This window comes from Pinus tabuliformis, chromosome 8 (genome assembly GCF_031772625.1).
Source record: "Pinus tabuliformis cultivar Carrire ecotype Pingquan chromosome 8, CPIR1, whole genome shotgun sequence".
NCBI lineage: Eukaryota > Viridiplantae > Streptophyta > Pinopsida > Pinales > Pinaceae > Pinus > Pinus tabuliformis.
Genome location: NC_142294.1, coordinates 592,523,684 through 592,539,692, shown reverse-complemented (window position 1 = coordinate 592,539,692; position 16,009 = coordinate 592,523,684). Strand labels below are relative to the sequence as shown.

At 38.6% G+C, this 16,009-nt stretch overlaps 1 pseudogene; it reads right to left on the bottom strand.

Moving 5' to 3' along the window:
* The window catches only part of LOC149236867 (putative GTP diphosphokinase RSH2, chloroplastic), a 151,232-nt pseudogene extending 137,517 nt beyond the window's left edge, over positions 1–13,715 (bottom strand).
* Between the last annotated feature and the right edge of the window lie 2,294 nt (positions 13,716–16,009).

Sequence of the window (16,009 nt, the reverse complement as noted above, 5' to 3'; positions counted from 1 at the left end):
TATGTGATGTTTTAACGAGTCTAGCGAAGGTGAAACTCGGTCTTGTCTGGATGGAAAAGTTTGTCGTTATTTGATGTTTTAACGAGTTTAATGACAAAGATAACTCATTCCTTTTCATGTTTAGAGAGTTTGAAAAGGGACAAAAAGAAAACTCCACAAGTTATTTTTCGTAAATTTGTCTCTCAAGTCCGAAAAGTGTAAAATAATACAAGAGAGAACCTATTCACCCTGTTTAATCAACGTATTCCTTTTTTGTAAATAATCTATCTCAAACCGGGAAATGGTTAAACTTATACTGAGAAGATGTCATTTCCAATCCGTTAACGAGCTAAAAAGGACAAGTGCTCGACAATATTTTCATATTTCAAGAGTCTGAAAAGAGCTTAAATAGGACTCCACTTTGAGGAACGAGTGGTGTCTAGGATAGCAACTGGTTCCGATGACGTTGGAACTTCTCAAAACATGTTGATTTATGTGAAGAGGCTGGCTAATAAGGCCACTTGTTGCAACTATTCTTCAAAAAGGTTAAAACAACCAAGTGAAATCGTATGATCAGCCAAACAGATAGTGATAATGGAAGGAGAAAATCCAAGGCTCATTTGATGGAAGAGGCTAATAAAATGGCAATCACGAGGGTTAAAATGGAGATGGGTTCATTTTTACACAAGCTTGAACCATAGGGAACTATGCTTGGATTCAGTTTCATGTTTACACAAGCTTGAAATGAAAAACTATGCTTGGAACTAGTTTCATTTTTACACAAGCTTGAAACGAGGAAAAACTTTGCTTGAAACTGGTTTCATTTTTACACAAGCTTGAAACAAGGAAAAACTATGCTTGAAATTGGTTTACATGCCCCCAGCATGATGAAAGGGAGAGTCTCCTGTAACCAAATGGAAGTTGTTGTGGTGAAGTAGGACGATTATCCAACACCTTTTTGGCTTCGTCCAGATAGGGACAAAGGTGAATGGGCTGATTCCCTTCACATAACCTACAGGGAAACTTAACTTTACCACTAGGTGCATGCCCCCGTAGATTCATTATATTCACATAAGTAGACTACTTGTGGCTATCAAGTGGATGGAATGGAGGTCCATTTACGAGATCAAATGAAAGACTCGACCGGGATTTTACAAGATCTAACCAAAACTCGAATTGGAACTTTGCTCCAGGGGTCCTTGTTCCATTTTTTAATGAGCTTGACACAAGACAAGGAACTCTGCTCAGATTCCTTGTTTCAATTTTTAACGAGCTTGACACAAGACAAGGAACTATGCTCTAGAACCTGTTTCATTTTGTTAATGAGGTTGACACAGTAAAAGAACTATCCTCATATTCCTTGTTTCATTTTTTAACGAGCTTGACACAAGACAAGGAACTATGCTCACGTTCTTTGTTTCATTTTTTAAAGAGGTTGACACAAGACCAGGAACTATCCTCATACCCTTTGTTTCATTTTTTAACGAGGTTGACACAAGACCAAAAACTATCCTCATATCCTTGGTTTCATTTTTTAACGAGGTTGACACAAGACAATGAACTATCCTCATATTCCTTGTTTCATTTTTTTTAACAAGGTTGACACAAGAAAAGGAACTATCGTCATGGGAGTTGTTTCATTTTCTAATGAGGTTGACATAGTAAAAGAACTATCCTTATAGACCCTTGTTTCATTTTTTAATGAGGTTGACATAAGACCAGGAACTGTCCTCGTGGGAGCTATTTCATTTTTTAATAAGGTTGACACAGTAAAAGAACTATCCTCATATCATTGGTTTATTTTTTTAATGAGGTTGACACAAGACAAGGAACTATCCTCAATTTCCTCGATCACGACTCATAAGAGGTCATGACTTCCAATAGGTTCTCATCAGATGGGAGAACAATGCTCTCGAAGGGATCTATAGCAAGGAATCCATTAGAGAGGTCTGGTTCCAATGCCCCCAGTACATAATGTACAACATCATTGAATTGATCGTCAGTTGATGTAGGCATGGAACGGGTTGCCACATAATTAACCCATGCGGGGGATGATACCATTGGTAAAAAAGGACCATTTACGGAAGATGGTTCACTAGAATCCATATTTGGACCTGGAAATGAAAGCTGGTCAACGATGATAATTTTGCCTTCATGCAGGAAACAAATCACTCGAAAGAGTGTTGAAACAATAGCTCCCATGTCATAAACATAGTCACGCCCAAGAAGTAAATTGTAATCTAAAGGGCCTGGGACTACCATCACATTCAAATAAATAATTTTTCCTCCCAAAGTAATAGGAAACTGAGTAAGGATCCCTAATGGTTGACTGGTTCCTCTGTTAAAATCCAACAAATTCTGGGTAATTAGCACAAGTGGCGGCAAACCGACCGCTTGCCAGGTAGTGGAGGAAAGGATACTCACAGATGCACCTTCATCTATAATAATGCCAAATACAATCATATTACAAACCTATACTATGATCTGGAAAGGCACATAAGAAGGAAGACGGAATCCTGCCAGTAGATTCCAATCAAAGGAAGTGAGTAGACTACTTGGAGGGGGCACGGTAGAAACGGGAGTATTATCCCCTTGTGTTACGAGAACGGGAGCATTTTCCTCCTGTCTTGATGGAACAGGGGGGTTGTCTCCAAGCTCATTAGAATCTAAAGAAACAAAAAGAACCTGAGTGGTATCATACTCACTCTCTATGGGAACGGTAGGATTAACTGAAGGTGAAATCAAGTCAACTTTTTCTTTGACCTGTTGATTTGGGTTAGGTATAGACTCATAGGATTCACTTTCAAAGAGAGTGGGTTCAACCAGATGGAATTCATTGCGGTGAAGCAGGATGGTTATCCAACACATTTTTGGCTTCATCGAGATAGGGGCAAAGGTGAATCGGGTGATTCTCTTCACATAACCTACAGGGAAACTTAACTTTACCCTTCTTTCCATGAACTTTATTACCACTAGTTGATGGTATGTCACCAACATGATCTCCAGAAGTTTATGACACATGATGATGTGAATGGGAAGACCATTCTTCTAAGATCTGAGGAATACCAGAAAAATTTCAAAGAAGATGGTCTCTTGCACAAATTTTGCATGGATATCGAACTTTGTGAGGCTTCACGAATGGTTTATCATCAGATGTTGCATTCAAAGCGATGATTGCTTGGTTGCCCATCTGCTGAATTTGCTTCTCTTCTTCTTCTTCCCTTTCTTCTTCTTCTTAGCCACCTGGTTACTAGTACCAATAATTTCACCAGGCGAAGAGGAAGAAGGGGAGGAAGAAGGAAAAGGGTCAACTTTAGGATCAACTAGAGGTTGATTTTGTCTAGTTGGAGGTGTACTTGATTGCGGGGAAATCACGAAATTTTGAACCAAGGAGGTTGAAAACAACCATACTAGCAAGCCAATGGTAAGTCCCAGAAGGGACAATGTAGCCATATAAGGAGCACCAATATTTCAAAAGGAGGGAAAGGACTAGAATTCCCATCAAAATGAATTCCTTGATTGGTGGACTCCGGATTTTTTGCCATATGTCTAAAACTAAGATAAACTAAGGAGCAAGCATGGAGGATGTTATCTGCGATCAATTAAATTTATTTTAATCAAAGTAACATAAAAAAACAAAAGAGGCATAATCTAGGAAAAAGGTTTACCAAGCAACTGTGAACTGTAGAAACCTCCTGGCTAATCGAGAAGTATGGGCAGGCAATCTCCCTGAATGTTGTGTTCGGTGTATCACAATGTACAAGGCGGCTGACTTGGTTACCTAAAGATGGATAGCAACCTAGTGTTGTCCTCCCATATATACCTGAAAGTACATGGAGGCCCAATCCACATTAGCACTGTCTAATGCAAAACCACACAATGAGAGCATTCCCATATACTTTACATACTGTAACACCGCCCTATATACCCTAAGGTACGTGGACGAGCTAAGATATACTCACGTACGTGGAATGAGATATCACACTGGGGATGTATTGCAAACAAGTTAGCGATAGTTGCTATGTTTTATGATGCTGGAACACTTTTCTAGCCTAGACCTCTAAATGTTTTCTGTTAAGTGACAATGCTCCATTAGGTAAATTCAGATAAATTTTAAGTTGATCTTCTTTAGAATTTTCCTTTCAAGGTTCACCACGTGATGTATGTTTGCAATTCCTAAAATGAAACTAATATGATAAGCATTCTTTTCATTCAATTGAACAATGAAAACCTTAGCTAGTAGGGATAGAGCAATCAGATCTTTGACAGAGAGCAAAGAGCACACCTAATGCAATTTCCCTAGCTATTCCTATCAAGCATTCACAAACTATAATATGAACGATGCAAGTTTTTCTTTTCAATTTCCTTAATGTTAAGATGAACAAAAGGAAACTAATGCACATACAATCAATCAATCTTTTTGCAAGAACGAAGACTTTATGATAGTTCCTTTTCGAAAGAAATGAAGACTTTTACGACACTTTCTTTTGAACAAAGATTAATTGACTATAATCTAACTTTGACTATGGATCGATAAGGACAAAGCAAAAATTTAAGAAACATTAATCAACCAAGTCAAATTAGGTCTGGAAAGAGGAAATACAAGTTGATTTCAGAGATACTACAATCATTGATCTTTCAGCAAACATAAACAAAAGGAAATTTGGAGAAAAAACCCAATCCAAAGGTGAAAATTTTCCCTAAGGTGGATCATCGCAGGTCAAAGAGGGCCTAACTACACTGCAGAGCACTGTCTCTCACTCAAGGGTGCTCTATAGAGCACTATCCCCTAACCAAGCCTATGTTGATTCCTCAGAGGCCACTCAAGAGTCATCTAACCTCAATTTTTTTACCAAATAACACTTCAACAAGGCTGAAATACAATCAATGAAAGGAAGTAAGATCTGCTAGAGTGTCATAGGATGTGGATCATCTACTTGGAACGATAATCGTTCCCCGGCAGAGTTGCCAATTTGTTTTGAATAATTTGGTATCTATGGATAAATACTAATGCCCTATATAAGTAGTCATATCTAGAACAATAGTTTAAATCACTTTAGCCTTTTCCTATAAGCAATAGATAAGACAAAGAAGATGAGAAGACCTACTCTTAGTTCTGCTCTCCTCTTGTCTCCTTTGTATTGATCCTGTCGCTCCTTCCTGTACTTAACACGCTTGAGAAGTACCTGTAAACAACAACAGAAGACAAAGAACCAATCAAAGCAAAAGATCTATTGAATACAAGTAAATGGAATCAGATACATTCACACATATAAGCATTCATATATCAATATAAGCATATTGAAAAAGGTGTAAATACTTTATTGAATAGAAGGAATAATTACAAACATGAAGCCTGATTCAAAGTCACTCCTCCAGCTTTGGTTCCATCCACATCACATCATAAGCATGACATTCCGGCAGCATAACAAAACTTACAATAGTCTCAAATCTAAAAATAACATTATCTCCTTGCAATTCATCAAAGTCTAGCCCCTAATCACTTATATGAGTACTCAATTTATAGCAGGATGAAGGAGGTTATGTCATAAATGGGGGTATTGAATGGCCTTCCATACTTAGAATTAGTTTCCATGGAGGAAGGGATGAGAGGATAGGAGGTTACTTAACTCATTCCTTGTCCATTTCCAAGCTCATAGGAGATTATAAGTGTGAGAATCCTCTAGAAGGCTCTAGAAGATAAGAATATTCCCAGAATCCTATGTATATTTCGCTCAATCTCTCCTAGCGCAGGTCAAAGTGGGTCTAAGTGCTCTGAAGAGTACCCTTGCATGGGCCTACCTACGCTGGTCCCTCTAAGAGTCATTTCAAGATGTCTTCAAGCCATGAAACTATCAAGGAAGGAGGCATTCAAAGGGTTGACTTGTTTAGGGCATGTAGCAACTGAAATTAGGGTTTTATGAGCCCTAAAACACTGATTTGGATGATGGGAGTGATGTGCCCAAATGGATCTGTAACACACGTGATTTTCGAAATTTTAAAATTTTTCTATTAAGGGCTTTACGATCATAAAGAACGAAAGAATGACATGATTCACTAAAACATTGTTGGAAAGAGTGTATAGAAGTTGTGTACAATGTGTGACACCATTGCTTTGTGTGCCCTTCGAACATGAAAGTGAACAACCCACATGCAATATCCTCAAATGGGATGTCATGCCTGTCACAAAAACCAAGAAAAAAAATTGTGTGCCTGAGTATTCCACCCTCACCATTGAAACTCATTCTGGAAAAGTCATTTAAAATGCTCATTGGCACTTCAAAATGTGTAGAGTTAGAAAAACATGTCACGGTTTTGATTTGGAAAAACTCATGAAATATGTACAAAAATTCAAAATAGACTTCAAGGGCTCAGATTGTTACATGGCACTCCTTTTAGTGCCAGAAAAGTTGATAGTGCTAGACCTACCAACATTCAGGGGATCTCCCTAATATGAAGTCCCAACTAGACCCCACATCATTTCGAGTAGGAGTCCCAATGGTGGGTGGTGATGTAATTCCTTGGCCACGGTAGCGCGACGAGGAAAGTATGATAACTTTGGGTGAAAGCAAGTGTGTGACCCTGCGAAGAGTTAAGTGTGATGCATGAAGGTTCTAACACATGTAGGGGAAAAGGGAGTGTGCCCCTTCGAAGCCTGTAACAGTACGCATCTTGAAAGGAACACATGAGCGAAATGACATAACAAGCTAAAATTCAGAATAGTCCAAAAGTTAAAGTGATGAGTTAATCTAACAACATGCATTCAATGGGATTTGTACAAAATCATACAAAGTATTTCATAAGCATATGTGTAAGTTAAATAACATATATTTCCAATACAACAAGAATAGTCCTACTATATTAACAACATATGCATGAAAGCATGTTGGCTCTTATTTTATTATTATAAGTGAAATTTCCATCCATACATACACCATTGATGACCACTAGCCCCAATAGTGGAACATTACAGTCAAGAACACTTTCTCCTCCAAACAAGTATACCCATTGTATGCTATGGAGAAGCCAAGGCTCTTCACACTACTCAGAAGCCTTCTCTAAGTCTAAGCCTAGCCAAAATGTTGGTTCCCAAAAGCATGTTCTATGAGTTATGAGGTTCTATTTATAAAAAATGGTGGGGTGACCCTTAACATTCCCCTTTTTGACTCTTTGACTTCCATCATGACTCTTGAACTTCTTCACTAAATGACACATTGCATTACGTGATGAATTTTCATATTCCAATATTGACACTTAGAATTTCACTTACAACATAGTTACAAATAATATTACATTTTCCACATGTACCCATATAAGACAAAATAGGGTAGAGACGACCTAGAAAGACACAACACTATGTTTTTGGAGTTTTGGGAAATTCCAGCTCAACAACCTCCACTTACTACTTCTCGATCACATATCGGTGCAAAGATTAGTATTGTGTGATGTTGTCACCAAACTGCTTAACAATGTCTTTTTGGAAGCAGACTCTAGCCTCCATGGCATTCAGGTATATTGTCTTGGAACTTGTGTCCAACTCTTTTTGAAGCATGAGCAACATTGTCTTGACCTTGGCAGGACCATCGATGTACTTGTTCATGTTGTGTGTGCTCAGCTCCAAGTATTCCCTAGTGGCTTCTTGTCTTAGCTGCTCCATGTATTCATCGATCTCCAACAGGGCTTAGTTCTTTGGTTTAGCATTAGTGAGGGAACCGATTGATGGGATCTAGTGTTTTCTCACCAAGACATCCAAGCTATTGTACAACCACGCATGTGAGGCTTGTGTGCTACCGATGAATGAGGTGAGCTGCTCATTGTTCTAAATCAACATTCAAATCTTCACTTTCTCCAGCTTTGTCGGTGACTTCATTTTCTTTTCTAAATCAAGTGGGGCCCCTTTGTACTGCATTTTCCACTCTTGTACATGGGCGACAGAAACATGTATGTTCTTGAGAGTTTGGAAAAACTCTTTGCTTCGCTGTTGTACACCATGCAAATAGAAAAATTCTTTATGCACAGTGATAAATTCATCATAGAGCTTCTGCATGGTATCACCAAGTAGTGATACTTCAATAAGTATCATTGTCCTCTTCTCCCCCAATGTGAAAACTATATTTTGCGTTGATGCTTGGGGTTGTTCTGCGTCTTTCCTAGCAGCCTGAAAATTCTTTTCCAGTTGCTCATCTGTTGTCAAGTACTGAACATTTGATCTTGTTTCTCCTGCATAGGCCAAGCTGGCTTGGGCAATGGAAATTGGATGCTTCCTGGTCCGACAATATCACCCTTTCCTTAATGAATACAAGTGATGAATGATCATTAGAAAAGTGCTTCCTCCGCACTTGGAAATCCTCTTCTAGAACTCATCGAATGATAGATTGTACACATCCATGACTGGATCATCATCAAGGATAACAACATCTCCTTGCTTGCTCAGGGTTGGCTCTGCTACTCTAGGTGGTGGAGACCAAGAAATGACCTATGGTGCTTTCGGCATCAAGTCAGTGTCTTCCCTCTATGGCTCATGTTCCAACTCCATGTCTGTCACTTCAATCATTTGCTCAATATACTGAGCAAGCTCCTGATCCTGTATCTCTTCACCCTCTTCCTCAACTGTTGGTTGTTCCGGCTCATCAACTTATATCAGTGTTGTTTCCTCTATCATCAGGCCTTGCCTTTAGTCTTCTTCCTACTTTTTCTTCTCTTCTCGTTCTCTCCTCCTCAACTCCTATTCTTCCTTCAAATTCTTCTCCATCTCCTACAACTTCAGTTCTTCTTCCTACAACCTCTTCTTTTCTCTCTTCATGTACTCTGCTCTCTTCATCCTTTGCTCCCTCTTTTCTTCTGCTTCCAAAGTTTCTTTTCCTATAATAGGATATGCCATCATTTTGCAGCTTTGTTATCCCTTTGGATCATCAATAACCTTCCTCTTTCCCTTGTCATGCACTAGATTGTTGCCTTCTGTGACTGCTATTGTTGCTTCCATAACTGGTGTTGTCTGTAGAGAAGCCTTCCAATTTCTTGATATATTGATTGGCTCATTGATTCTAGAGGCATTATAGTAGTACTTCCAAGTATCCTCCTCTGGCCAATGAAATGTCTCATGGATCCACGGAAAGCAAAATTTTGTACAGTGGTCTTTGCAAACACCATGGGGTTCATACAGATTATAATCCTTGGTTTTGAACTCAAATTTCACTATTTCCTTAGCTTCAGCATCTTCATCTTTCAATATCTTAATCTTCTATAATTTCATCTGTAAAGGAAGAGTTGGCCATGGCACTTTCTTCTTCTTATGCAGTCATGTTGAGAACCCTGTAGTGAGGTGGTATGAAACTTCTTGAATGATCAGTTTCTTAATGGCATACATTGGTAGGACATGCAGAGGCTTCTCTTTAGCAAACACTCTCATGAATGTGCCACCTGGTGAGGCATACCAGTTTGTAATGCTTACTATCACCTCCATTGCTTCTCGAGACATGCAAGGTGGATATTTCTCAAATATAAGCTTGTATAATGGGATGATAGAGTAGTCAATTAGGATTTCCATCACTCCTCGATAGCTCCATTCAGAAAGCAACTTGCAATAGATGTTCACGGAAGTCTCTTGTGGTGTCCATGTCTATCTCATGCCAGGGAACTGGTTTTAGGAACATATTGCATCCAGTAAGTATGTATACATGTAAAACCATGCTTGCTCATTCTTGGGAAGATTCCGAGCCTTAGCTACATGGGATTTTATTGGTTGAGCCAACAAATTTGACCATTTGAATGGCCTTCCATCACTTACCAACTAGTCGAGTAAGATTGTCGACCCTTCAGGGAAGGTCTTTGTGCTCTCTTGACCATACATTCTGCAAAAAAATATGATCAAGAATTGGTAAGCCTTTTTTACAGTCTTGTCTTGTAAAGGGTGGGTGTCTATATTAACTTCGATAACTCTTTCACCTAGCACTTGACAATGTCTCTTGTGTTCACATAGCTATGGGTTGCATAGAAGAGTGACTCCATGCACTTCACCAGCTCGGGAAAGTGATACATCTGCTAAATGTATTATGCTCCTAAGGTGGCAAGCTTCCTCCCGCTGGCACTGCTCAATTTTATAATCTGTTCATCCATATGTAAGACAATCCAGCTGATGATGTACACACACGAGAAGGTAGGACACCTGCATGTAACCTTGAATAACCCTGACCAATGGTTGCTAATATAAACATGTCAATCTTCTAAGTCTGCCTTAAATTACCCTGCAAAAATGTCTTTGATTTGCTACCATGTCAGTTTTTTTCCCTTCTCAATAAACAATAGAGTATTTGCAAAAACTAGTAAATCAACTTATATCTACTCCACTTCTTCCCCAGTAGTACTTTCAATCGTTTGCTTTGATGTAGCTCTCTTGGATGCCATGTTAACTGTGACTTCTCTAGAGATGCTTAGCAACTATTGTACCTGTGGGACAGAGAGGACACTCATGGAAAGCAAATGTCAGCTAAAAACCAAAAGAAATTCAAGGAAAATTCAAGCAACAAGTCGAGCACGTGATGGGAAGGATTGGCAGTTTTACTCGACAAGGGTGACTAACTAACTATGTGAACTGTGCACTATGCAGTCCCAGTAGCCAGCGTGGGAGCTTGATGATTGGAACTGTGCATTGCGTAATTCATCTTGGGCCAAGGCCTAGAAGAGAGTAAATATTGCACAGACTCAGTGGCCAAGTTAGGAGGCTCGCTCCTGGAACTACACATTGCACAGTTGGACCCAGCCCAAGCTACACTATGTGAAATTCCAAAAGCCAAGCTAGAGGCTTGAGTTTCCATATTGCGCAGTGCAAGATGTACAAAGCGAGATCCCTATAAGGGCACCCAGATCTACCCAAGGGGAGTGTGAAAAACAAGCAGATCTGAAAGATGGTGTGAATTTGAGTTCATATCTGACTAAGTGTTGATGCATGCATGTGAAACAAGTGCAAACATTGAGTAAACTAAAGAAAAATAAAGCATGTGAGGAAAGTCGTCGCAACGGCGATCGTTGATGCAAAAATATGAAAACTCATGCGACACTTGGGAAAGGCAATCTATAACTTGAAATAACACTTATACAAGATAAAACAAGTTAAAGTGCCAACAACCATGTGGAGAAGCAAGTGAAATGACACTCACATAACCTAAAAAATAAAAAGAAATAGAAAAAGTGGCAAAAGATGATGAAATCAAAACTCACCCAGAAAAGCGATGATGATCACACCAAAGGCTAGTTGATCTCCTTGGGAATGCTATAGATATAAGATCGAGTGTGAAAATGAGCCCTAGCAGTGTTGATTAAATATATTTGGACAAATTAAGGTTTATGATGCGTGTGCATAAAATTAAGGAAAAAGCAACACTTCGCAAAAGTTTCTAAAAGTAACGCAAGTGTCTCCTTCGGCATACTAAAAATAGATCCCTATTTTTTGGGGATGTTTTCTTCTTTTTGCTTTTTTCTTTTTCCATGAAAACATACCATGCACACTGCCAAGAAAGGAAACGCAGTTCCAGGAGCTAGGCAACTTTCTAGCTCAGTAAACTACACCGTTTCTGAAATCAGTGAGGGCTGCACAATTCTTGGGCTTGGTTCTAGGATGACCCCTCATGTCTGCACATTTTCTGATCTCAAGGCTCACTGGCAGTCAGGACTATGCAATTCACAATAGCAAGGCTAGTTTCCCTCAAGAATTGCAGTTTTCTGGGGCAAGCCTAGAACTGTTGAGGGACTAAGTTAGGAGACCAGCTTGTGGGTCAAAAAATCAACCAAGTGAGAAAACACAAGCCAAAATTAAAATGATAAGTCTCAGTCGAAGCATGGATACCTAGATCAGTGCAAGATGAGTTGCTATGGTTTAGAATGAAGGATCCAAAATCGAATCATAGGAAAACTTTTGGAGGATGGTTGTAGCCACTACAACATATGTTTTTAAGAATAACATACTTACTTTATCATATTCCAACATAATGACAAGGAGACTCTCATTTGTGCCACATGGTGGGATGCAAAATTTATCCATATGTGGGAGACCATCTTTATGGGAAGGGAAAAGGAAAGGTGGTCCCATGTCTTCATCCTCGGGAGATAACCGCAGTTTAGTGTGCATAATCTCACTGTTCCATGTTGGAATCCATATTGTATACTCAACCATCTTAACAATGAAGGAGGAGTGGGTTGCTTCACCCTCCTTGTACCTCCAATGTGCAGCAACTCCAAACTCAGCTTATTGATGCATTTCTTTAGTGTGTATTCATATTTCCAACATCATCCCTAAAAACAATAGTATGCAAACACTGATACCTAAAGAGTTTGGAGCACATCATGCATTAGGAGAGTAACCTAAAAAGCCCAATGGTTTGTGCCTAACCTAATATACACATGATGTAACTTCAATAGATAATAATGATGTATTATGCTTGAATAATTAAAATATACTACTCTAGTTGGTAAACACTACCCTGCCCATTAATTTTTGGGCACTTAACATAATCCTTTAGCTTCCGACGAATACCTAGCCACATATTGTGAATAATCCATAGCGTAGCATAGCAGTCAACCTCATCCAAGAAAATCAACTAAAGACCACATAGTTCATGGATTCCATCAATTCTCTACTTATTCCTGACAATGGCCAATGAACTAAAGTGAATCAATAATAGATTTTATAATTAATTAATTTGGAAGCTTGTAAAGTAAATGGTTACTTACAACACATTTTGCGCAAAGAACAGAGAAATCCTACTTCAACATCTTCTGGTGAATGTTGTATAGGCTCTTAGGTCTGCCACATAAATCAGAATAAGATATGTTTTCCTTCTTCAAAGATTTATCCAACTTTTGGATTATAAACATGATAGTTTCTTCCTAAAGCCTTCAACAAACCTGGAAGAAAGCTCTCCATGCTCCCTTGGCTTCAAATATTTGAAGCAGAGGTCTTCTAATTCAGCTTTCCAACTCCAAATTCCAAGTCGGTTGGCTAAGGGAGAAAAAATATCTAGTTTCTCTTTTGAAAATCGTTGTCGCTTTGAAAAAGGTAGAACTCCCAAGGTTCTCATGTTATGCAATTTATCTTCCAATTTGACCAAGACTACCCTTACATCCATCATTGCAAGAAACATTGTGTGGAGACAGTCTGCTTCAACAATTTTACTTTCTTTGTTGTTTTCGCAAGAAATCTTACTGAACAAACTTATTCTAGACACCTGCCAACATGAAGTTGACCATTAATTAAAGATGTAAAAAGTCAACAACTTAAACAACCACAAAAAATGGACCTAACACCAAAAAAGGAAAAGAATATACAGGGGAAAGGGACATCTACAAGAGGAACAAAATTGTTAGTAAAACATTGATACTATACTATCAGTGCCTCTCTCAAAAATGAAGAGACCCAAATGGAACACATGACACATTTTCTGTAAATGATTAACATAAAATGAATTATGTATGAAATGAAACTAGCAATGGATATTGATCACGACAATGCATACCCCTTGTACTAAATCTGCCACTTCATTTCTAAAGATGTCAAACAACCCACCATAGTCCATATATGTATCATCAAGTGTATCATGGAGCAACCCAACAACTACAACAACCTCACTTGATCCAATGGTTGCAAGAAAAATTTATGTCTCCACATAGTTCCTTAGATATGGATAGCCATAGAAAATCCCAAACCTTCCTATCATAGAAGAAACACGATTTTTTGGATACATGGTAGATGAGATTGACAAGAATTCAATATTGTCAAATCCATGTTTTCCTGAAAATAATTTGATGACAAAGCCACAAAAAAAAAAAAAAATCTTGATGTTAATTGGCCCCCAGCAACTTGGACTAAGTTGTAACATATAGAGATGAGTCATAGACACATTTAGCAAATTTAGACATAGCTCAAGACAAACTAGAAAAATCTTTGTTGTTATAGACAACACTCATGTATCTCATCCAAACATTTTGAAGTGGACTAATGAAAAAAATCTATAAAATATGTATTTGATGCTTCACTTTGTTTAGTCATTTTTGTCTACTAATAATTTTTTCATAAGGGGATTCCGCATCTCTCTTCTTAACACTCCTCGTCATAACCCCAAGGGTTCTTGTGGATAACTGATGAGCCTCATAAATGGGTAATTATATGGGCTCATTTTACCTCCTAACCTAGTCAAATCAACCATTCTCTTAGCTTATTGTATGATTTTCTGATTATATTTATGCTTATAGAGTGAGTTGAGTTAGTTATTGTGCCATGTGGTCTAACATGTATTTAATGCAGATTATTGATGAGTTTCGAGGTCAAAGTCAAGGATCCAATGGACAAATGGCAGCAATAACTCGAAGTGGACAAAGGAGAGGACTTATAGGAGGGAATCCCCCTCATTTATTACTCCTCACTTCGAATTCCCCTTCATTCAGCTCAGAGTACAAGCAGCCGAATCATGCACTAGAAGGCAGCCGAGCAAGTGGAGGATGACTGATGATTATCTTGAGTTTTGGGAGCCAAGCCTCCCTGATTTTAAGGAAGCTATTGGTAGCTTCATTTTTATAAGTAGAGGGGCCTAGGGCCTCACTAGGGTCGGATTTTTGTTGTATTTTTGCTTATGTAAACTCTGCTCCAACTTTGAGCTTATTATTTTGTGACAGTTTCATGTAATCTTGCTATTGTTTTGATAATAAAGATGGGATCCCTTTTGAGCTAGCATTGAGTTACCTCAGAGGGATGAAGCTCTTGGGTTAGGGTCCAATCCAAGTAGCCAAGCTCATCTTTGCTTGTATTTGTATGTTTTATTTCAGTTTGTAGATTAGGTTGTTGTTAGATGTATTTCTTTTATGGTTAAGAATAGGTTGCTTTGATGATTCAGTAGTTTGATTCCATTTGTGCTTTCTGTAGCAGGTTAAACAGTGATCAACAAAGATTCAAAAGGCTAGCAACAGTGCCTTGGCCTCTCTTCCTCCCTTTGGGACCATGATTTGAGGCAAAGACCCTCTTACTGCCCCAAAAACATAGATTTCCCTCCTTCATAGGACTTCTAGTGTTTACATATTTTTAGTAGGTTAATAGTCCAGCTTTGCTTTGCTTTAGATATTCTTCATCATGCTCACTTCTTGATTTTTAATAGTCTTCTTTCATGCTTTCCTTTCCTACAGAATTTCTCAGCATTTCCTTTCATAGATCATAGTTTAGACCATTTTTATGCAAAACATTGTTTTTCCTAAATGCATTCATTTCACTTGTTGCTTGATTTCCTTGGTTAACTGTCTGTTTCTTTGCAGCAGATCTCTTCCAGAAGTATGCTAGCTTATCAAAAATCACACCCTCCATCTGATCCATACCCTATAGGTCTCCCAAATCTCACCTCAATTCTGCCCTAGTTTCTTGCATTTTTCCATAAAACTTCTCCCTCTCTCCTTGAGCAAACCCAATCATATTTTTCTCTCTTGGTGATTCATGGTAGACCTTAGGCACCCTAACACCTCATTCCAACCTTCATCCACCTTTTTCACCCACTCTCACACCCTCAAAACAGTGGAAACTTCTCTCGGCCTCCTCTTATAGGCCTCCTGTAGATTCCCTGTTTTCCTCTTGTAGATTCCTGTGTCCTCCTGTAGATTTTCCTGTAGGATTTCTTTTGAAGGCTGAGTGTGGTAAAAGCCTCTAGAAGGCCACCTGAGACCTCCTAAGACCCATCCACACCATCCTACATCCTCTCAAGTCCCAAAACCGCCCTTCAACACCACCTATTCGCTACCACATTCACACACAATAAATTACATGCATGTCAATTTCACATAAAAATCCAAAAATATGTCTTTTGCTTATTTACTTCTAGAAATAGCATAGTTAGATGTTGTTTACTTCCTTGAATAGGTAATGGCATTCCTTTCATGGTTTTCATAGCGCTTTCTGCAAAAGTAGAATTAGTTGGTTAATTAGGGTTCACTAGGTTTGCTTTACATTTCAGTCTTTCTCCTTTCTGCAGTTAGAATAGCATCTATCTTTCTTTCCTTT